The following is a 23,023-nucleotide window of genomic DNA, read 5'->3' as shown; positions in this document are numbered from 1 at the left end:
CCACACACTCTTTCAGAATAAACAAACTTAAATACATGTGTTATTCCTATTTACACAGTTTTTACTGATTTCTCTTTGATTTTCAAAATTCTTCCTTCATGTTCCTTACATTTTGTAAGAGGTGGGGAGAGGCAAAACTGGAATTTATATCAAAGCAAAATTCTTATAATATCTTTGAAGATTTTAGACTTTTAAAACATGGTTTATCTTTGAAAAATCAAGTATCACAGCTGTTATGAAGAAGCACTGACTGCCAGAGTTAAACGTGGTAAAAATGTTAAAAAATCCATCTCTTTTATGAAGTACTTTATCTTAGTCTTCTAGTTCAGGACGTGGATTGGCTGAAGTTACTTTAAACAGTAAATACTGAGAGATCAACACCATATGGTTAATTAAGTTTTCTCTCATCTTCCAACATTTACATTACCCCTCTCACCACACACCTATTTAGGAAAACATTTCTGTACTTACCTATCTCCTGTTAGCTCCTCCAGTTGCTTTCTTGGCTTTACTTCATTCCTACTTTTAATTCCTTGCTTCTGTTATTCAGCCTCAGGCCAGATGTTTCTTCCTTAAAAAGTAGTAATACAGAATATTTTCTAGAAATCATTCTGTTCTTATTGTGTTCAGTGCCAAGCTTCCTCCTAACTTTCTATGTGGGGCTTCACCCTAGGTATCCATGCATAGCCAGGGATATTCTTTTTATTATTACTTTTACAGATAATAGCAGAAATGGACAAGAGTGGTTGCCTTCCCAGTATGTATCCACCATGAGCATGGTGGGAAGCCATACATGGCTAAGTTTGACTGTACTCCTAGCTTTCGAGTTTGTTCTATAATCTCAGCCCCCCTGCCCTAGTGATTGATTTTAACCATGCCTATCTCAATTAGCACCAATCAAGGTTGGAGATCTGTGGTAGGCTGAATAATGGACTCCCAAAGACGATGTGCATTATTCCCCAAATCTGTGAATGTTATCTTATATGGTAAAAGAAATTTGGTACTTGTGGTTAAATTAAAGATTTGTGTATAGAGATTCTCCTGCATTATTCCCTTGGGCCCAGAGTGTAATCACACGGGTTTTTAGTAGTAGTACTGAGAAGGAGTCAGAAAGGAAGGAGGGAGTTATGTGATGATGGAAGCAGAGATCTGGAATGGGACACCTTGGAGATGGAGAAAGGGGCCACAAGTCATAGAATACAAACAACAAACACTAGAAGAAGCCACTAAAAACTGAATAAGGCAAAGGGACAGAGCTTTGAGAAGGTACCAGTTCAGCAGACACCTTGACTTTAGCCCAGAGAAACAGATTTCAGACTTCTGGAACTGTAAGAGACGAAATTTGTGTTATTTTTAAGTCACTACACTGTCGTAATTTGTTGCAGCAGCAATAGAAAACTAATATAGGATTAGAATCCAATCCATTGACTTTTCTTGTGTAGTTGGTAACAAAACAAATTTCATTTTATAGAAAAGATGTGAGGTATGAAACTATTTTAGCCATTAACCTGTATGATTGAGGACAGCTTCAATGTGAAACTGACAAATATAGGAGAATAAAATTTAAAAAAATGTACAGAAAAGCAGGAGCATAGCCATGGTCAAAACATATTTGAAACCTGCAATGACTCAGGTACATAACTATTGCAGTTATGTATGCGTATAAATTCCTTTCATTATTGACCAGACTTTTTCAATTACTTGCATTGAATGCAACTCAATCGATGTAACAGTTTGGCACAAAACCTGTTTTTCAATACAATATCTAATATGCTTTCATAGCTGGATGAAACCAGAAGGAATCTGTCCTGGTTTGAACAAGTGTAACTGATCAGTAAGAACTGTGAAAGCAGGCATGGTATTATGGTACCTGTCTCATTCACTATCATATCCTCCTCTCTAGTACTGTTAACAAATGTAAATAGGTGTTTAATAAATATTTTTCAAATGGGTTGATGACTAAATATAAAATGTACAAAGTATGACTGGAATACCGTTATCAGCTAATCTTGCCTTAAAAATATGTTTTGAGCTATGAGAGCCTGAATATAAAAATGCACAATGACCAGGCAGTACGTGAAAATGGAACTCTGACCTACAACCTCTATAGCAACCAATCAGGAAAGCAGATCACAACCTCTACAAGCAATCGGCCCCAAACAGTCAGAACTCAGTCAGTGACTACCAGCTTCCCTATCTTCGCCCTAAAATTCCAACTCAGGACCAATCAAAGAAAGTCCAATACTCTCCTCAAACCAATCACATAAGATGCTGAGCTCCTACTTTGCCTGCCCCTAGCTTCCCCTGGCCAACAGTTCCAACAAGAACATACGTGATGTTGTCTCTTTTTCCACTATAAAGCTTTCTCATTGCCCTGACTACCTCTAAGTCTCTGCTAAGAAAAGATGGCTGATTCCTTTGCCATGGCAAACTCTGAATTAATAGTTTCTGTTTTTTTGCATTTGGACTATCTTCATTTATTTCCACAGCTGTGTAAGTGAGGCTGACATTCTCTCTTCAGGTTATTTCTTGTCTTAGTCATTTATGCATAAGACACAGTTTCTGTGAAAAGGTACCTTTTCAATAAAATTTCACCATATAAATGGGTCAGACATTTTTTTTGGGGGGGGGGAATGTAAAGTAAATAGATGGGAATTAAATTATTTTGGTCCTGAAATAATCTCCCACTGATCTGGAATTTGCTTAAAGTTTGACCACTGGGGTTTCATTTAATTCGTTTATTAATTTTTAAAAAATGTATGTAACAATTAAAACTCTCTATGACTGGTGCTAAGTACATGGTCACAGTGATGGACAGACAAATTCTGCTCCAGATCTCAGCAAGATTATATTCCAGAAAGATAGTGAAGTTACTGCACATTTACATAATTATATTTTTAATTACAATCTTAGTAAGGGCCAAAGGTAGAAATTCAGGAAGATAAAAGGATATGGCAGGGTTCCAGGCTTGAGTGGGACTGAGAAGGGCTTTATAAAGTAGCGGTAGAGGATCAAATTGCCCCTCCCTCTAATTATCTTCTAAAACTTTAGAGATTAGCATGATTCCAGGAAGGGTTTAAACCCCTTGACTGTAACTGAATTCCTGTCATTCTGGCAGAATGGGGCATAAAATTAGAAATCATTTTAGCTTATTAAAAAATAAAGTTACATTTATTAATACTAGAGATTTTGGACTCTGATTCATAACTACTACACTTACATACCCTATACCCTAAGGTGTTAAAAATGATTGTCAGATTCATTTATTTTCCTTGTAGAAATATCTGTGTTTTTTATGGTAAACTAGTTATTTGAAAAAAAAGTGAATAAAGACTTCTTGAAAACCCTTCACTTTAGCTTCCTGCAAAAAAATAGGGCAGATACCTTAGGAAAGTCTTTAGGAATACTCTTCATAATTTATCCCCAATCCTGTCTTCCTCTACTTTTCTAGGCCTATCCATCACTCTCTTTGACACCCTCAGTATTTTCAACATGCCAAGCTTCTCATCCTTATACACTCAACCTGTTTTCATAGCACCCTTTTTCTTTTTTTTTTTTTTTTAACGTTTATTTATTTTTGAGACAGAGAGAGACAGAGCATGAACGGGGGAGGGTCAGAGCGAGGGAGACACAGAATCGGAAACAGGCTCCAGGCTCTGAGCTGTCAGCACAGAGCCCGACGCAGGGCTCGAACTCACGGATCGCGAGATCGTGACCTGAGCCGAAGTCGGCCGCTCAACCGACTGAGCCACCCAGGCGCCCCCATAGCGCCCTTTTTCTATTCGTGTGCTTTAGTCAACTTGAATTGCCTTGTTTGCTTATGCCCAGGCTAACTATGATCTCCTCTGTGAGGCCTTCCCCGCCAACCCACCTCAGATAAGCACTATTAATATCCTACTTTACCCTTATAAGGTAGCATATTTTCTTATAGCTAATTAAGTTTTTTGAAGTATTAGGGCAAGTATTTGGAGATGAAAACCATATACTTCAGTTATCTTTGTTAACAGCATTCTCTATATCATTGTTTAAATTTCTATGTGACATTTTTTTAACCTATATCTAATTTACTATGAAACTAATTTAACTTAAAACAATATAATACTTCACAAAACTAAAGTGTGTTCTCAAAGATATAGATTATTTCAACCATATTTACAATTTTAGAAAACCACTTATTCAGAGAAGTTCATGGAGCAGTTATGAGCAGTACTTTATAGTGGTTAAGAGGCCATCTCTAAAGCTCTGAAATCAGACTGTCTCAACTTGATTGTTGGGTATGCTACTTATTAGCTGTGTGCCCATGAGTAAATGATTTCAACTTTTTTTTTTTTGGGGGGGGGTCTCCATTTCTTCATCTGTCAAATGGGGACATTTATAGTACCTGACATAGAGTGTTGCAGTGAGGTATAAACAGATGAAAAGAGGTTAGAACAATGTCCGGCACATGCTAATCTCAGTACATTTTACCTATTGATTCTATTAGTAGTGATGATTGTAGTGGTAGGAACCAGAGGCCAGGATCAGTTTTGGTGTTATATGTGACAGACAGTATGCTAGTTAGTTCTTCCATCAAGGAGTTCTAGAATACTGAGGGGGCAAAAATATAAGTAGATCAATACACACCATTGTGTTTGATGCCACAGGAGAGTAAGGCACGTAGGAGATCAGGAATATTGTGCAAGAAGCAGTAGGGAAGAAGTAACATCTGGGGTGAGTTACGGAGTTCTGGTAGAAGTTAGCAACAAAGAAATGGAGAAGCAGTGTCTCAGCACAGATGAATGCAGGAAGCCTGGCAGACCATTGCACTTAGAGCCCCTCACTGTAGAAGAGATGTGGTAGTCAATACCAGGGTAAACAGACAAAGACAGCCTGTAGATTGGAAAAGGGTTTGTGTTTCATGTGAAGATGTTTGGATTTTTCATAGGAGGTAGGGAAAAAATTAACTATGGGAATTTTATTTTCGATTGAGTCAAAGTATTACTTGCCATTAGTGTGGACAATGGAGTGAGTTAGGAGCATGTATGCCAGGTAGAAATTTATTGTACTAATTCAGAAAAGACCAGCAAAGCCCTGGATAGAAGTAGGAACAGAATACAGAATAGAAAGACACTATTTCAAAAATATGAGGAGGACTGAAAAGAATCGAAAGCTAGAGGCGGAAATGGGAGGTTACAAGGTTTGGGCATGTTTGCATAAATTTAACTACAGTTAAGACGTTTAAATTGAGGAGAAATAGGAAAAGATATAAAACTGGCCACTTAGCACTGAATGTTCACACTTAAAGTAGTTTTGATCAGTCAACTTATGTCCTGAACTTGGAGACCACACTACATAAATAAAATAAGAACTAAATAAATATTTATCAATGACATTATGAGGACACTGAGGCTGTAACTTATTATAAGCTATAACATAAATAACTTATTTTGAGGAGGAAAATGCAAGGTAAAAAATTGGTAAATTATGTTACTTATGTAATTTATGTTAATTATGTATCTTTTGTTACTTATATGTCGTTCCCGGCATTGTGTTATTATTTTAAATATCACTGTAACACAAGAGCAATCTTATGAAATGGTATTAATATTCCATCTTATATATGAGGAGTGTCAACTTGAAAACATTCAAATAATTTAAGGTTAGGTAAGAAGTGGCAGAGCCTGGCTTAAAATCTTAATCAAACCCTGCATGTTTTAGTTCTATACAAATCACATTACACTCCTGACAAAGCAAAAAACAATAATAATAAAACAAATAAAAAGACTAGATATACAGTAGAAGCTGTTTTGTAGAGGAAGGCCACATTTGTTCCACATGAGAGGAAGAAAACCTCCTCCAGTATGAAGAAACATAAATTGATATTGTGCTCCTTACAACATGCTGACACTGTGACAAGAGTCAGACTTTAAAATATGAAAAGTATTGTTTTTGCATGTAAAAAAATATATAGTCTTTTAAGGATCTGAACTCAAAGAATATTTAGAGACTGCTACTGAAAGTATAAGAAGGCAGAAAAGTGGGGCTAAAATGGTGAAGCAATTTAATCCAAGGGCACAATTTTGCAGTCTGAATTTACTTTCATCTGTATAAGGATAAATAGAAAGTATCTCAGATTTCAGCTTTAGGAGATTTAGGTTATTATGAAGAATTCAAAGAGGCTCTGATGGCATTCCCACGCGATGCCCTTTAAATAAAACATTTTATCCCCCCAGAAATCTTTTTTCCTTTTCTTTTAGAGGGAAGGAAATAAGGTCAGACACTTCCCGGCTCCGCCCCCTAAGCTCCTGCCTCAGTCAGAACATGGAGCGAAGGAGGGACAGGGCCCAGTCTCCCATAAGTCTGCCCTTCCTCCAACCATTCCTTCCCACAGCGTCAAGATTAGAAAAATTTAACTATATGGTTCTTCCCCTTGCGCTGAACAGAGACCCCCCACCACATCCAAAAAGGAAGTGGGGGAGGCAGATGTGGAAAAAGGAATTGCACTGAAGCCCCCTTCCAGTGAGGGGGTAGGGATGCAGGAAGAGGTGGCGGTAAGAGACAGGGCAAGGAGAATAGAAAATTCCTAAAACCTTTTCCTTTTAACCTGACATATTTATGTATTTACAGTGTTGGGGGAGGGGAGGAGATTTGGAGTGATAATAATACTTCAAAGGCAGGGAATGAAAGCCAAAGAGCGGTTTTGGTCATAATTTCCTGATACTGGGAAAGGGGGAAACAGGAAGTGGGAAGTGGTGGGAGGGAATGTTTGAGGGTCCTGAGTCCACAGCTCACTTCCAAAGGTGAGGCAGGAGAAAAGAGGCGGCTGGGTCCAAAGGAGTAAAGGGCACTGGGAGGGGAGCCTGAGTGACTCAATCAGTTAAGCATCCAACTCTTGACTTTGGCTCAGGTCCTGATCTCGGGGTTGATGAGATCCAGCCCTCAAGGGGCTCTGTGCAGGCAACAAGGAACCTGCTTGGGATGCTCTCCCTCCTCTCTCTCTCTGTCTCTCTGCCCCTACCCCAATCACGCTCTCCCTCTCTCAAAATAAATAAAATAAACTTTTTTTTTTCTTTTTAAGGGCTCTTGGAGAGACATACAAGAAGCAGCCACTCACGTCCTGCCTCTCCATCTCTCCACATCTCTGAAGGCTGCGGGACTACACCAGATGTCTCCTAAAGCAAACTGAGTGGCCACTTGTCCTGCGTCACAGACTTCAGCACGCTCTTCTTGAAGCTGTCCTGGGCATCTCCCGTATCAAAACTTCATACTAGATGAAACAGACTTTCTCACGGTTAAAGATGATGTCCATCTCGCACATGCTGGGCAAGTATTTGTCCAGGAGCTCACCACCTCGGTGAGTCAGCTCCAGCATGAGAAGCTCATTGTCCCGGCGCTCAAAGGCGCAGCAGAGGTAGAGGCTGGCATATCTTTTATAGACGATTTTAAGGTCTGTTCTCTCCAGGAAGCCGCACACCATGAGCTTGCAAGCCAGAACGCCCGCGTAAGTTCTCAAGCCACCTTATTTCGTTGTTTGTCTGACAAGGCCATGTACCACTGTAGCAGCCGCAACTCCTCCAGCCCGCCGAACAGTTTCAAGAATCCCATTAACTTGCAGCCGGCTGCTCTGCATGTCCCTCTTCAGCCACCGTAGGCGCTCAATCCTCTCCACATCTTTTTTTTTTCTTCCTGGCGTGAAGCCTTGTCTGTGCCAGAAACTTTGTTTGAAGCCTCCTACGCGTGCGGGAGAGTTTCCAAGACGTCTGGTTGAAAGCAGTGAAAGGTGAGAAGGGTATCTTCTTACTAATATGAGCACCTTAGGGGCCGACGGCCTTTTGACAAGGCTAACTGTTCCCTGCTGCCTTTATCTAGACTACACAAGTCAGACTTGCTTGGGGCTTTGACATTCAGGGATCAGTTCTTACTGAGGACTGCTGATATTTCAGTTTTTTCCATGAGCTGAACTTTGGTGCACTTGAGACATAATTGTTATTCTGTAGTGAAGTTGTTATATATATATATATATATATATATATATATATATATATATAGTTCAAAGCAACAATTTGTTATATATGTAGACATCTTATGAATAAGCAAATACATCTTTTATCCAGTTTTCCAAAACATTTTTAGAACTGACTTAAGATCATGGTAATTTAACTTGAATTATTTTTGAGTGCAATATAAAGTCATTCTTTTCTCATGATTGCTTGATTCTAGATTTCAAATTTGTCTTTGTATATAATTGTAATCTCTCGTTTTTTCCCCCACAAATAATATATTAGGTGGATTCATAAAGCCTGTATAAAATACAGTTAAACAATTTACATATCAAGTATTTATCTATCAAATATAAGTTAATCATGACTTTAAATAGTGACAAATTAATAGTTAAGTGACAAAACGAAATCTTGTGTTATCTCTAGAAGAATGGCATCTATGCAATAGAAAGTTTGGTTAGAATGACTGGAGTGAAATGCTAGCTCTGTGAAGGACTAGGTGTGGGACTTTGGAAAAGCATTTCACTTAAGTGTGCCTCATCAATAAAAATGTACTTAACATTGTATTTTAGGTGGCTTACAGAGATACTGCATCTGAAGCATTTAGGACGTTACTTGCCATATAATTAGCATTCAGGAAGTATTAGTATTTACCTATTTCATACAGACAAATTTGGGAAGGAGGTAGTCTGGTAGTGAGTTGCCTGATTTTATTTTTTCTGTTGCCTGAAATAACCTGATAGATCCAAGGGGGTACTGATGTTGACTTCCATTGGGAGGACTGATGATGTTGATGATGTTATGTTGGGGGCTTGACATTGGCTATGATGGGATTATTTATACCAATTAGTCCCAAAAGGCAGTTGCTAAACATTTACCGGGATAATACTGACGTTAGCTTTGTTATTCAAGTCAATAGTTTTCTCCTGCTCTGGTCTCCTGGTCCCGTGCAAAGGATCTTTAGACAGATTATAGAAAATATTCGATTTATTAAAAAAAAAGAGAAAGAATTTTGGCAGTTTCTTGTACTATTAAATGTTTATCAATGACGTGACCCAGAAATTGTACTTCAAGGTACTCACCAAAGAGAAATGAAGGCCTATGTGCCCAAAAGAATTGTTCAAGAATTTCCTAGCAACATTATTCATAATGGGCAAAAATGGAGTTGTCACAAGAGAAGGGTATAAAAATAATTGTTGTATTTGTACAAGTGAATGCTACATAACAACAACAACAAAAGAAATGAACTGTTGATGCATAAAGCCAAGTGAAAGAATCTCACGGAAGGAGAGTTAATTGAAAGAAGCCATACAAAAAAGTGTGTAGGACATGACTTTGTTTATATAAAGATTAACACCAGACAAAAACGATCTATGGTGAGAGAAATTAGAACAGTTGTTGCCTTTGGTGAGTGAGGGTGGTGGTGGTGGTGGTGGTAGTAGTGGTGGTAACGATTGACTGGAAAAGAACATGACACATTTCTGGGATGATGGAAGTGTTCTCTATCTTGAATTGGCTGTTGGCTACGTGGGTATACACATTTATCATATCTTATCAAACTATCCACTAAAAATCTGTATATTTTATTCAACATAAATTATGTATCAATAAAGACAAAACAATATATATACATATATACGTATATAATATACATATATATGTACATATACATAATATGCATATTATATTATGTATATGTACATATATATGTATATTATATACGTATGTGTGCATATTATATACGTATATATGTGTACATATATATACATGTATATTATATACATATATATGTATACATACATATAATATACATATATTTATATAATATATGTATATATATTTAAGTTTATTTTAAGAAAGAGAGAGCATAAGCCAGGGTGAGGGGCAGTCAGAGAGAAGTAGAGACAGAATCCCAAGCAGGCTTTGCAGTATCAGTGCAGAGCCCAATGCAGGGCTTGAACTCACAAACCATGAGATCATGACCTGAGCCGAGATCAAGAGTCTGACACTTAACCTTCTGCACCATCCAGGTGCCCCTAAAGCAATATATTTTAATAAAAATGCTGCTAACAGCAGATATGGGTGATGACTAAATTTGATAATTAGAAAATAAAGTTTGGGGAATATGTATATTTATATGAAAAGAAAAAGAAAGGTAGCAATTAGATATACAATCCATCTAATCTATCTTTCAATCACTATAATTTTTTGAATTGTGTGACATTGAACAACTAACTTAACTTTAAGAATATTCTGGTTTCTAATCTGCACAAGTGGGATTAAATATAATATTTACCTCAAAAAATAGCTGGCTGGATTAAAGGAAATCATTCATCAAGAGAATTTGTGATGCCTGGCATTTAGTAGATGCTTAATCATTTATACTTAGTTCTTTTATAGCTATTCTTCTATAGCCATTTTTATTAGGAGATAAATACACAATAGAAAAGATAAAACTCAAAGAGACTATCTACTAAATTTCCAACTCCATCTCATGAAAGTGCCAGAAAGAATGAAGCAGGTAAATGTGCAAGCCATATTTTTATGTAGTAACAGTAATGTTATTTTGTTATACCATTAAGAAATGACAAACATTTTTCCAAAATACTTGGAGAATTTTCTCACCAGCAGTGTGTGAGTTCCAGTCACTGCCAGCTTCACCAGCGCTCTGGTGGACTTTTTAACTTTATGCATCCTAGCTCATTGTGATTTCAATTTGCATTATTCTCATGCTTAAAGATGCTGAGTGTTTTTTATGTGTTTGTTAGTCATTTGTGTATCTTGTGAAGTTTAAGTTCAAATGTTTGCCCATATTGTATTCTTTGCTTTCATTTTTTATAGCTGATTTTTAATAGTCTTCTATATTGTGGACATATATATTCAGAATATAAGTCATTTGTCATATATATATATATATATGGCAAATAGTATTTTTTTTCCTTGCTGTGGCTTATTTCTTCTTTTCTTTCCTTTCCTTTTGTTTTCTTCATTTCTTAATGGTATTCTTTAACTGAAATTTTTAATTTTGGCAAAGTTCACTTTTTAATTTTTTTCCTTTTATCAGTGCTTTTTATGACCTTTGTAATAGATCTTTGTCTACCGAGAAAAATATTTATTTCTCACACCTCTGGTTTTATTGGGGGAATATTCTACCAATATTCTACCTAATATTCTACCAATATTCTACCTAATTATTTTTCCCTTCTTACTGATTATCTATATCTACCTTCCTATTCAAAGAAAGGGATATGACAAATTAAAATAATGAAAGCACCTTCCTGTTAGAGATTGCTAAATTAGTGTGGTAGCTCCAAAAGGTTATTAACATTCCAAAGCAACTCCACAGTGTTTTAGTAGGTTGCATTTTTGTGGAGGACATTATATTTGAGCTATTTCCCTCAGAGAAGGAGAGAAAAAAAATCACATTATAAGTCAAATTTTATACAAACCATGTGGATATAAAACTTTAAATACACATCTGGTCTTTGGGGAAACTCTTTCAACTTCACAGACTAATGATATAATCAAAAGTTACAGAAATTTTAATCTATAAAGTGTTTTAAGGCAATGATTATTTAAATATAAACTCGTGTCTGTTTTGCAGGATACATACATTTGCTACAGATAGATCTAAATTTATACTAAAAATAAAAACACAAACTTTCTTGGCAACATTGCTTCTTTTTTTCTAAGAACCAAAGAAATCCAGTTATGTAAAGGCATAAGCATTTTTACAGGAAAACATCCTGCACTTTAAAAGTGGTACTTGATTGTGTAACACAAGTAAAACATTTGAGTTCTTAATTGAAAGTTGCATTGCTCTTTAGCATTTCTTTATACTTTCGATTGATGGTCATGTAATGCAAATAAGTAAATTTTGAAAGAGTAATCAGTGCCCCAAAACTTAAGACAAACTTTGTCCAAATATTCATCTTTCTTGCAATTCAAAACTCTGGAATTAAAATACTGTTCTTTCACTCCTATGTCATATGTATTTTTAATATGTATAAACAGATACTCTGCACATTTATTTTGTCTATTTTAAAGTATATATGGATAAATAGAACACTGATGAACAATCATGCTCTATTGTTCTGCCCCAGATTTCTGAAAAACAACTAAGTAGCACATCATCCCAAGGTTAGGATTGTTAACATAATATTTTTCCAAAAATGAACTAAAATCTATAATTACTAAAGTTGGTTTACAGGGATCACAAGAGGGATGTGTGATCCCTGATTTGTGTTTTTATTTGATCCTGAAATTCAGGGCTTTAATCTTTTTCTTCCCATTTTAATTGTAATGATTGCTTTCTGTAGTTATTTAATGAAAATTTCTATTCATAACTTTGTATTTAGAAATCTATAGAGATTTAAGATCTTTTACGTGTTCAGTAAACCATGTCAGGCTTTCCAAAGCTTGGATTATTTCTACATGTAGACCTTGATCAAGGACCCCTGTATAGAATTAAGTCAGGCAAATTAAATTGAAATGTAGAAAATATAAGCAGTTGCTGAGATGACTGGTTATTTGTGAGCTGGTTGAAATTATTAAACTTCTTAATTTCTTACGTTGTAGGCCAGAAAGGTCATGTGCTGATATATGGCACAGAGATGTCACAAAACATGTGATACCTTTGCTCAGGATATATCAGCTTTCATATTTTTTCCCTTTGAGCATTAGATGCTCAATTTTTAAGGTTATTTTCAGAAGCATGATATTTAACCAAGTTTGTAAATTACAAAGCAAGAAAGAGTGTCAGCAGTCCCCTTAATTTTCAGGTGTGTGTACCATGTAGAATAGTATGTAAATTACTTGGTTAGAGTGTTGTCATAGTTACACTAAAGGTAAGAATTTATATTATAAACATAGACCAAATATTAACTTTATTTATTAAATAATATAAGAACAGGGATGATATGGCAAGATTTAGTTTTATTTGCCACGTTCAAAATATATATTCTACATATCTTGCTTTTACTTACTTATTTCATTACATACATTCTTTTTCATCTCTTAGATAAAGCAGAAATAGCAAATACTATATAAACTAAACACAAATACAAGGAAGAAACGTAGAGTGCCTAGAGATATTAGGGAAGACTTCAGAGAGCCTTGAATGATGACTGGAAGAGTAGTAGACTTTTCCAGATGGACAATGTTCTAATTATTCTATTTACTCTTCCATCCAGCTGTTTTGTTTGTGATTTTTGTTTAAAGTGTTGATTCTTGTATTTGTAATATTTTTTCCTTCCCACATACTGCGCATTTGGGAAAATGGTTATTGCAACAATTCTTCATTGGTTAGTTCAGATACCCAAAGGGTGAATAATTTATGGAGGATTTTCTTTTAGTCATGACATAGGCAAGTTGATTCCTACAAACTTTCTTAAGCCTTATTTGGCAAAATACCTCTCTCTCTCTTATTGCTATTAAATCTCCAGTCAGCATTTATTATACATGCAAGAGTGTAAGGAAGTAAGCATCTTTTTTATGTTTGGTCTAGTTAATCTTGTATCTAAGGCAAATGGCTTCTTATATTCTTTCCACAACTCTAGGTACATAGAAAAAAAAATAATGAAAAACCCATTTCCTGGAATTTTCCTAAGGCAAAATAGCAAGTAGCTAAATCACCACCCCACCATTTATGTTTGTGCACTTTCTTGGCCCCCAGTTTAATTTGATTTAATTCTTCTGTAGCCTTAATTGCCATCTCTTTTTTCAATGGTTAAGTTATATATTAAGATTTGCACAGTTTTTAATGAAGTGCACATAAAGGTAACTGTTATATATTTCATATTAAGACTGTAGAAAAATATAAGATTTTCTACTCTTAACATGGAGAAAAATTACATATTAAATGCTTGTTAATGTATATTAAATATAACCTTCCTATAAGATGTAAGCAAGTCTATTTCAGCAAATCACGTTCATGGAAAAAAGTAATAGGAGACCCAATAGATTAAATAGGACTATTAAATTGTAACTCACTTATGTACTATATTTCATGTCCTTTTTTGTAAGTAGTTTTAATCACAGAGCATATAAAATTATTTCTAACCAACTGACAATCTAAAATTTAAGGAAGAATTTTTACTTAATAGATTTGCTGTTAAGATTATTGTTTCCGGGGCGCCTGGGTGGCTCAGTCAGTTGAGAGTCCGACTTCGGCTCAGGTCATGACATCAGGGTCCTTGAGTTTGAGCCCCATGTCGGGCACTGTGCTGAAAGCTCAGAGCCTGGAGCCTGCTTCAGATTCTGTGTCTCCCTCTCTCTCTGACCCTCCCCCGTTCATGCTCTGTCTCTCTCTGTCTCAAAAATAAACATTAAAGAAAATTAAAAAAAAAAAATAAACGTTAACAAAAATTAAAAAAAAAAGATTATTGTTTCCTAAGGAAGGCATTAGGCCTAGCCTTCTGATTTATATGGTAATTTTGCAGACAAAATGCTTGTGTTTACGTGTTTGCAAATTGTATAAGAAAAAGTAAACTAAGAAAAGTTTTCCATTTTTAACCTTAAGATAAGTGTTTAATAATTACTTGTGCATTAATTACATGGAATGCAGTTTACCTTCTGAAATATGTGACTTGGTTTAAGCATCCAATGAATAAGGGTTTAGTTAAGAGTACAAATTACCTTATTTTTGTGGATTAGTTGAATTTGTATTGGCTTAACTAACCCCTGACAATTTTAAATGTTACCTGAGCCTTATGCTCCTGGAAAATAACAGTTAAGAAATGCCAGTCCCCCACCCATGCCCACTTTGTGTTCTAGGAAATGCCCTACTGCAAGTAACTATCCCCATGTGACTTAAATAAGATTCATGGATAGCCTTCTTGTTTATAAATGATAAGGCTAGACATAGACTCTCCAAATTCCCATGCTTGGGCTCATAAACTGTGTTACTGAGAAATGTGGACAAAATACTTGGTAACCTGGCTTGATCCATGTTTGGTCGCTTTTCCCTAGGCCCCTCAACTGTGGTCCCTCCTTTATGAATCCCTCCTGAGAATCAGCTCACTTCACAGAAGAACATTCCTGATCAACTATCTGAGCACACCACCTGTTAATCCCACTCCCTGAAAAGGGTTTTTTTTTTTTTTTTTTTTTTTTAGCCTGTTTACTCATTCCTATAAACCTTTGAGAGGTTGATAGATGTCTTAAGTTCAGAGTATTTTCGCTACTGTCAAAGTCGGCCTCCCCCTATTCTGGTAGCCTCTGGACTTGCTTTTAATTGAAAATCCCTTTTTGTTTTTTATTTTTTGAGACAGAGAGAGAGGCAGAGGGAGAGAGAGAGGAGTCTGACATGGGGCTCAATCTCCCAACCTTGAGGTCATGACATGAGCTGAAATCAAGAGTCAAGAGTTGGATACTTAACCCACTGAACCACCCAGGTGCCCCGATAATCCCTTTTTAAATTATGATCAGTTTCTGACTTAAGAAACCTTGTTACAGACAATTATTCATGCAAACCCATCTGTACAAATCAGAAATAGAATTAGGAACCCTCTCAAATTTTGAGAATTTAACTTAGATATTTTTAGGAGGAAGGAGAATCAGAATAATTTAGTCTTCATTTTAATGCTGGCCTAGCTTTCAAAACACTGAATTATATCCAGTTTACTATTATAGAAGTCTGAAAAAGCTAATGAAGTATCATAAAATTGAAGGACAAAATGAAGTCAGCTCAAGACTTTCACTTGCATATTAGGGCAGAATTCTGATTTAAATGTGTACCTTGGGAAAGCTAACATTCTTTATTTGTTGAGAGGAAAGTTTTAGGTATAATCAAACTCCCAACTGTATATAGGGTGTGGCAAGTCAGGGAGGAAGACAAGAAGCCATCAGGTATACCTGGACTATTTATATATTATATCCCAAGTACCTAGCCCAAGGCATAGGGCATAGTGTATACTGACTTAGTATTTATACAATACATTTATAATATCTTTTTTTATGAAATCTTTTTTGACACAAGGAGGCTTCATTTTTTAGTTTACTTCACTCAAAAACATGTCAGTTCTTGGAATAAGATTGACAAAAGGCATAATGTACATACTTATTCATTGAACAGAAGAAAGAGGATGTTAGGAAAATGAGGAAGTGATATATATACATATTTATATCACTCATTTTCAAGTTTAAAAAGCAATGCTAAATTTTATGCTTAGTCATCTTGAGATAAAATTTTGTATGACATTATATATTTTCTGGTAATTTGTTTTCTATTTTGAGTTTACAAACTGATGTTATTATATAATTTTATGAATGTATAATGTCATGATAGCATTTTATGAGTTAACAAATGTAAGTTAGATTCCAAAAGTCCAATCCAATGTAAATAACAATTTAAAAGTCAGACTCAAATCAGTTTGTTGAGATCTGCAATCTTGACCCTGCAATTTTTTTCAAATAATGTAATGTGATAACATCATTGTCAGGGCACCTGGGTGTCTCAGTGGGTTGGGCATCCCACTTCAGCTCAGGTCATGATCTCGCAGTGTGAGTTCGAGCCCTGCGTTGGGCTCTGTCCTGACAGCTCAGAGCCTGGAGCCTCCTTCGGATTCTGTGTCTCCTTCTCTCTCTCTGCCCCTCCCCCACTCACGCTCTGTCTCTCTCTCTCTTTCTCTCTCTCTCTCTGTCAAAAATAAAAATAAACATTAAAAAAATTAAAAAAAAATAAAAAAAGATACAGTCATTGCCAGCTGTGGTATTGGCTACTCTTCTCATTCTCTCTGTCTCAGTGTGTACCCTTCATTTACATTATCAAATTATAGAAAATAAGCACCCTTTATGGTACTATTTATGTAGGGAAATTTATCCTTTTACTCACATACTTATGCTACAATAGACCTCTCCCTCTAACCCACTTATTATTCCCTCCCACACCATACTGGGTTGGTGTTGTCAAAATTCATGTTCATATGAACCTCAGAAAGTGACCTTCTTTGAAAATGGGGTCTTTGCAAATGTGATCAAGTTTGATTAGGTCATAATGAACTGTGGTGAGCCCTGAATCCAGTGTGACTTTTGTCCTTGTAAGTAAGAGGGAAGTTTGGACACAGAATCATAGACCTGCATTAGGAAAATCAAGGTATGCCCTCAGCCACCAGAATGTAGAAGAGGCAAGGAAGGAGTCTTCTCTTGGGATTTAAGGGGGAGGAGCATGAGACCTTTATCTGGACTTCTATTAGAAAGTAAATGTCTGTTTTTTTGAGCTACCCAGTTTGTACTACACTGTTATAGTAGCCATAGGAAGCTAATATATACCCCACACCTAAAAGAACCCTTGTGTGGGTGTTTAGGGAAGCGATTTTGTAAAGATGACGAAAAAGTGAGAGTGATAGGAGCTCTCATTACTAACAGAGTGCCATATGTTTCTAAGGGTTGATAGTCAGTGTTTTCTGTCTCTAAAGGGTGACATCATCGATTCCTTCTGTTACAGGGAACAAGGTTTCTTATTATTTTTAATAACGTCTGACTTAGGTAAGGTAACTATGCTGTAACACATCCAAAAATAGTGAATGGCTTAAAAATAATGAAAACAGCATGTCTCACTCATGTAACTGCCTAAAACACATGTTCCTGATTGGAAGCCTATTCTCCAAATGTAGATTCAGGGACCCAGGCTCTTTCTCCTGTTTTCTCCCAAATCATCAACACATGTCTTCAAAATTACCATGAAATGGGAAAGAATGACATTACTGGAAGATTTTAGTGGGTCATATCTGAAAGTGACACGTTTTTAGTAACTATATTTCACAGCCAGAACTCAGATTGCATTGTTACAGCCAGGGGTTCAGTAAAAGATCTGGATAATTGTGTTCATATCTTATACCTAGCAATAGATGAAGTTTGGTAAAGTTTTGATCACAAGGTCAATTCATTTCAATAAACAATTACTGAGTAATTATGGTGGGCCAGGAATCTGTGCTATCAGTCTATAATTAATGAGTTATTAGGGGATTATCTATAATTCAGAATTCATAATAATTTAAGCCAAGCTTAAATGTCTCTTAATGTATTAAACAGTAAATATAAGGTTCATATTATATTTTCCATTTTATTAGTATTTAGGTTTTAAATTTTAATTGAGCTTTAGTCTTGATATTTAATGTTATTCTCTTATTCATTTGTAAACGTTTTGCAATTCTATTTTAAACTTTCTGAAATTTTAAAAATAAAAGTCACTTTGGTACAGATATGGGACAGAAATTAAAAAGTATTTAAATATGTACTCAGTTCAAAACTATAATCATACCAGAAATATTAAACTGTGATACATATTGGAAAAGAAGGGTTAAAGGAATTGAGAAATTTTGAGTCTCTGAGAGAGCTAACTGAATGAACCTCGATGTCAGCTGCAGCATTTGAAAACACTGTTTACAAGAGTTATTCTAGATACCATTTGAAGAAAGTATCCTTCTGCAGTATCTGGTGAGTTTAGCATAGGATTGAATAGCATTAGAAGCATCTTAATTCTTTTTTTTTTTAGGAAATACTTTTTTCCAATGATAGGCATAGTATTTGTAGACTAAATGAACTCTGTTTATGAAAGTTAAATGTTGACAATGTTCTCAGTAATTTACACTGTTCCATTTTAACAAAGAGAACTTCAGATGTCTTCACTCTTCAGCTGAGGCAGGACTTAACAGGTCCTGGGAAGGCAGCCCCTGTAGTATTTGGATATCAAGTCTAGAGAAGGAACTGACCTCAGCAGGGTCTTGAGACAGAGTGACACTTACCATTTCAGTCTCTTGCACTTAAATTAAGAATTTCATAAAGAGACTATAGAGTTTAGTCTTAGAGTTTTCAGGGTGTTGTGATCAATGGATTTATTTTTGGCTGTCCTGGGACAAAACCATCTGGAACAAAATGTTCTCTATCTCTCAGTCTCTGTCTCTGTCCTGCTCTGGAAATTGTCTTTGCAGCCTTTTATCTTAGAAAAAGTTATATGCTAAATGGAAGTAAAAACCTGAAGTGTTCATTGTTGTGTATTAGTATCATATTTATAGTAGAAAGTAAAATGTCTTTTACTAAAACTAAATTGAAGGCTGAGTTAAAGTTTGTGGTTGAACAGGAAACAACCCGCAAAAAATGGTAGTTAAATACAACAAATTACAACAACTACAACAACAACAACAAACGGTGTGTCTAAGAGATATGGAGTGTGATGGGTAAAAAAGTTACCACTATCACATTTCAGGCTAGTTATTAGCTATCAGTACCATTACTAAACTGTTGCTGAAATTTGGCACGGTCCAAAATGGAAATTGCATTAGGTAGAAGTAGTTTGAGAGGCAATGGAAATCATAATAATCCCAGGTAGAGAAGTTGCAATTCTTATTGTTATCGAACAGATGGACAAAATGGTTGTTACACTCTGCAGTAAAGCCATGTACCTAACATGACTGTACATTATGAGATTTGATAGGGAAAATTCAAGATGTGAGAGTGGATTGGTAGCTTTTCCCTTTCTTATAGATTCCGTAATATCCTGTAATAAAGCTACAGTCCTGGGTTAAAACTGATTCATGGGAAAGAATAGGCATACTTTTTGCCTCTGGCCAGCCTCCAGGGATGGCTGAAAATATAATAACCTGGAGCCTTGTTTGGATAAAAAAGCTAAATTATTTAACAAAAAGCTTGTTAGCGTTAGCCGAGTTAAGGAAGTCAGAACCAAAATTGGCAGTAAGATTGAGTTATGTGAGAAGCCTGATTCCCACAGGCCCTTTCCATGAATCTCCTGTTATATACTACCAGGCAGACACAGGAGACAATTAGTTTTATGGTATAAGTGCAGATAGCAGGGAGAGGTGGAGATTAACTGTGCCTTCCCATCCCGAACCATTGTCTCAAATTGTCCAAAGCAGATGCCTCAGTGGAGGTCATTAAATTAAGGGTTAGGGAAGCTAGCATATAACTGAGAATTGTTGCTAGGAAACAGATAATTCCAAGTTCTAGCTCTAAAATCAGGAAACATGGCTCAACACAATATCTGCTTTTAAGGGAGTTACTTTCCCAGTGTCTGGGATTAACAGATTATGTTTGAACTTCCACTTAGCAATCAATCCCCTATTCACAATTGCTCTTCTCACACACAAATGAAGACACATACATACAAACCTGCAGGAATGAGATGATGAAGAAAATCAGTACCCAGATTAGGCATTCTTTCCAATTACCACTGCAGACGTGGTCATGGATAACCCTAAATAAGGGACTCCTTTTAGAGGCCAGAACCAAGAGGCATGGGGGGCTAGGATGTGGGCAAAGAAGCTTTCACCAGAAAAATATCTAGGAATCATCCCACTATCAGGGCAAAAACTTTATACTAGTCTTTGAAACAGGATATGAGGTATGAAGCAATGACCATCTTACTTTGTTTCCAATTATTTTTTTGTTCTCCAATGATTTTTCTTTTCTGTTGTATTACTTATCTTCCATTTTATCCAGAAATATCTGAACTTTGCAGTTACCTGAAATAAAATATTTCCCTAGTTTTCAGTCAGGGTAGATTGGCCTAGTTTTTAACTGATATTAGAAACTGTCTTAGAATGGATACATGGAAATTCTATTCTCTGATCTGTATGTTTTAGAGAATATCTTTATTTTGTCTTCTGATTTAATTGTTTAGTAACATCCTGTAGTGAAAATTATGTCCTTTCTGAATTTTAAAGACATTTATACTTGTCCTGGAAATCCAGAGAGATGTCTGATTTAAATTTGATTATTGTTCCAGTGTAGAAGACCTGCTTTAAAAAATCTGGAAGCCTTTCACCTCTATGTTTTTCCTCCTTTAAATTCTGAAATAATTTTCAGTAATAAATCGTTTACACTCATCCTGCTTGGCCTCTGTGGGCCATTTGAAATAAAAGACCCCTGTCTTCCTTCAGTTCAGAGAAATTCTTGATTACAATTTGTTTTTTTTCATTTTTTTTCCTGGCTTTAGTCTCACTGTCCGAGTCATATATTTTAATTTCTGGTTTGATTCCTTGTCTTTTCTTTCTTGTTGACCCTTCCCTTTTTCTTTTTGTAACTTCTTCTGGGAGATTTCTCCAAATTCATAGTCCAAATGACTCTATCAACTAAATTTTATTTAGGATGGTGATTTATATTTTTATATTTCTTTAAATTACATTTTCTATTCCACCCATATCCCCTGCTGGATTCCTCACCTTGTTTCTCCTAGTACACAATTTAGCCCATGCAACAAACTCTTTATAAAATGCTCTTCTACCTGCTTTTATATAATTCCCACTTATTCATCATATTTCAAATAATATACCACCCTCTCAGGGAATTCTTCTTTAATTCCAAGAATGTTTTTACTGTTATTAAATTTGTTATTTTTTTACTTTACTTTTTTTCAATTAAAAAAGAAATTGATGTTTATTTATTTTTGAGACAGAGAGAGACAGAGCGTGAGCATGGGAGGGGCAGAGAGAGGGAGACACAGAATCTGAAGCAGGCTCCAGGCTCTGAGCTGTTAGCACAGAGCCCGATGCAGGGCTCAAACTCAAGAACCACAAGATTATGACCTGAGCCAAAGTCAGATGCTTAACCAACTGAGCCACCCAGGTGCCCCTTAAATTTTTTTAATGTTGGTTTATTTTTGAGAGAGAGAGACAGAGTGTGAGCAGGGAGGGGCAAGAGAGAGAGGGAGACACAGAATCCGAAGGAGGTTCCAGGCTCTGAGCTGTCAGCACAGAGCCCAACATGGGGCTCGAACCCATGAACTGTAAGACCATGACTTGAGCCGAAGTCGGATGTTCAACTGACTGAGCCACCCAGGCACCCCTAAATCTGTTATTTTTATCTTCATTGCATATATAACTCTCAGTGTTTTTATGTTGTTATTTAATGAGTTTTCTTCAACTAATTTAGTACTTCAGAATCAAAATGGTATGTGCTTACAGACTGTTGTAATATTAGTGGGGAATGTTATAAATATGTGTGGAGTGAGTGAATTAACAAATTATGGTATGGGAGAGGAATTTCTTTTTCATTCCATCCTCTTCTCCAGTTCTTTTTCTCTTCTTAAAATAAATACTCCTTAAGGATCTCTGTCATTATTATAGTTAGTGATTAATTTCCTAAGACCTTGGGTCTACAGTCCCCATTAAGTAAATGCTTGTATTTTTATTTTTTTAATACTGAGATATTTGCCATATAGCTTATAAGAATCTTACCTGGTTTTTCTTTATACCCCAAACTGTGATCCCAGTATTATCCTTATTATCATTTTTAATTTCTCTGTCTCTCCTCTCCTCTAGGCATGGTATTTCTGACTCCCTGTTCCACAATTGCTACAAGGAATTCTTCATTGAATATTCTCATGGTAGCTTTGTCATCATACAAATTCAGTCTGAGAACACTCTCTTGATCATCTGTTGTGACACAGTAGCACACCTCCTCATTTGTAGAATGTGAGGCTGCCATTTTCACATTTCTGAATTCTTACTGCATCTTGCAATTTTGTGCATTTGTTGATTCCATCTATCTCTTGATTTATTATATATATCATTTAAGTCTCTCTGCAGTGAAGAATCTGAAATTCAGAGATTTAAGGAAAGTTCTCACTATCTCTCATTAATAAATGACTGAGGTAACTTACTCAGCCAAGTTGTTTTTAGTATGGAAATCTATTTTAAAATCACAATTTGTCCATGTCAGTCATTTCCCTGTTTAAATTCTTCAATTGCTCCCTGTCACCTAAAAGATTAAGTCTAAATCCTTAAGCATGATACATAAGCCCTTCCATGAATTGGTCTCTTTTTATAGATACTGCTTCATTTCTTTCTCTTTTACACCACAAACTTTGTACAAAGTGCTTCACACAATATATCATTTCATAGTTCTATTCTTTTATTCATACAGTTTCTTTTGACAGAAGTGCCGGCTCCACATTTTTCTTTAACATTTATAGTTCTTTTTCGTCAAGTCTCGGCTCATTTCTGCTCTTAATGCTTTCTAAGAATATATGGGTGGTTTAAATGTTCCTTTCTGCTCTTTTAAGCACTTTGAATATTTGCCTTTTTACA

At 35.8% G+C, this 23,023-nt stretch overlaps 1 long non-coding RNA gene and 1 pseudogene across 1 annotated transcript in view; one reads left to right on the top strand and one right to left on the bottom strand.

Moving 5' to 3' along the window:
* Window positions 1-278: 278 nt before the first annotated feature.
* Window positions 279-7,584, bottom strand: LOC106988428 (AP-1 complex subunit sigma-1A-like; annotated as a pseudogene).
* Window positions 7,065-23,023, top strand: part of LOC128314357 (uncharacterized) — a 372,707-nt gene continuing 356,748 nt past the window's right edge. The window contains exon 1 of the long non-coding RNA XR_008295894.1: window positions 7,065-7,759. This is a non-coding gene — a long non-coding RNA (uncharacterized LOC128314357). The remainder of the gene's footprint in view (window positions 7,760-23,023) is intronic.

Source organism: Acinonyx jubatus, chromosome A1, assembly GCF_027475565.1.
Source record: "Acinonyx jubatus isolate Ajub_Pintada_27869175 chromosome A1, VMU_Ajub_asm_v1.0, whole genome shotgun sequence".
Taxonomy (NCBI): domain Eukaryota; kingdom Metazoa; phylum Chordata; class Mammalia; order Carnivora; family Felidae; genus Acinonyx; species Acinonyx jubatus.
Note: the sequence above shows the minus strand (reverse complement) of the source record. Positions and strands in the feature narration are given on the sequence as shown.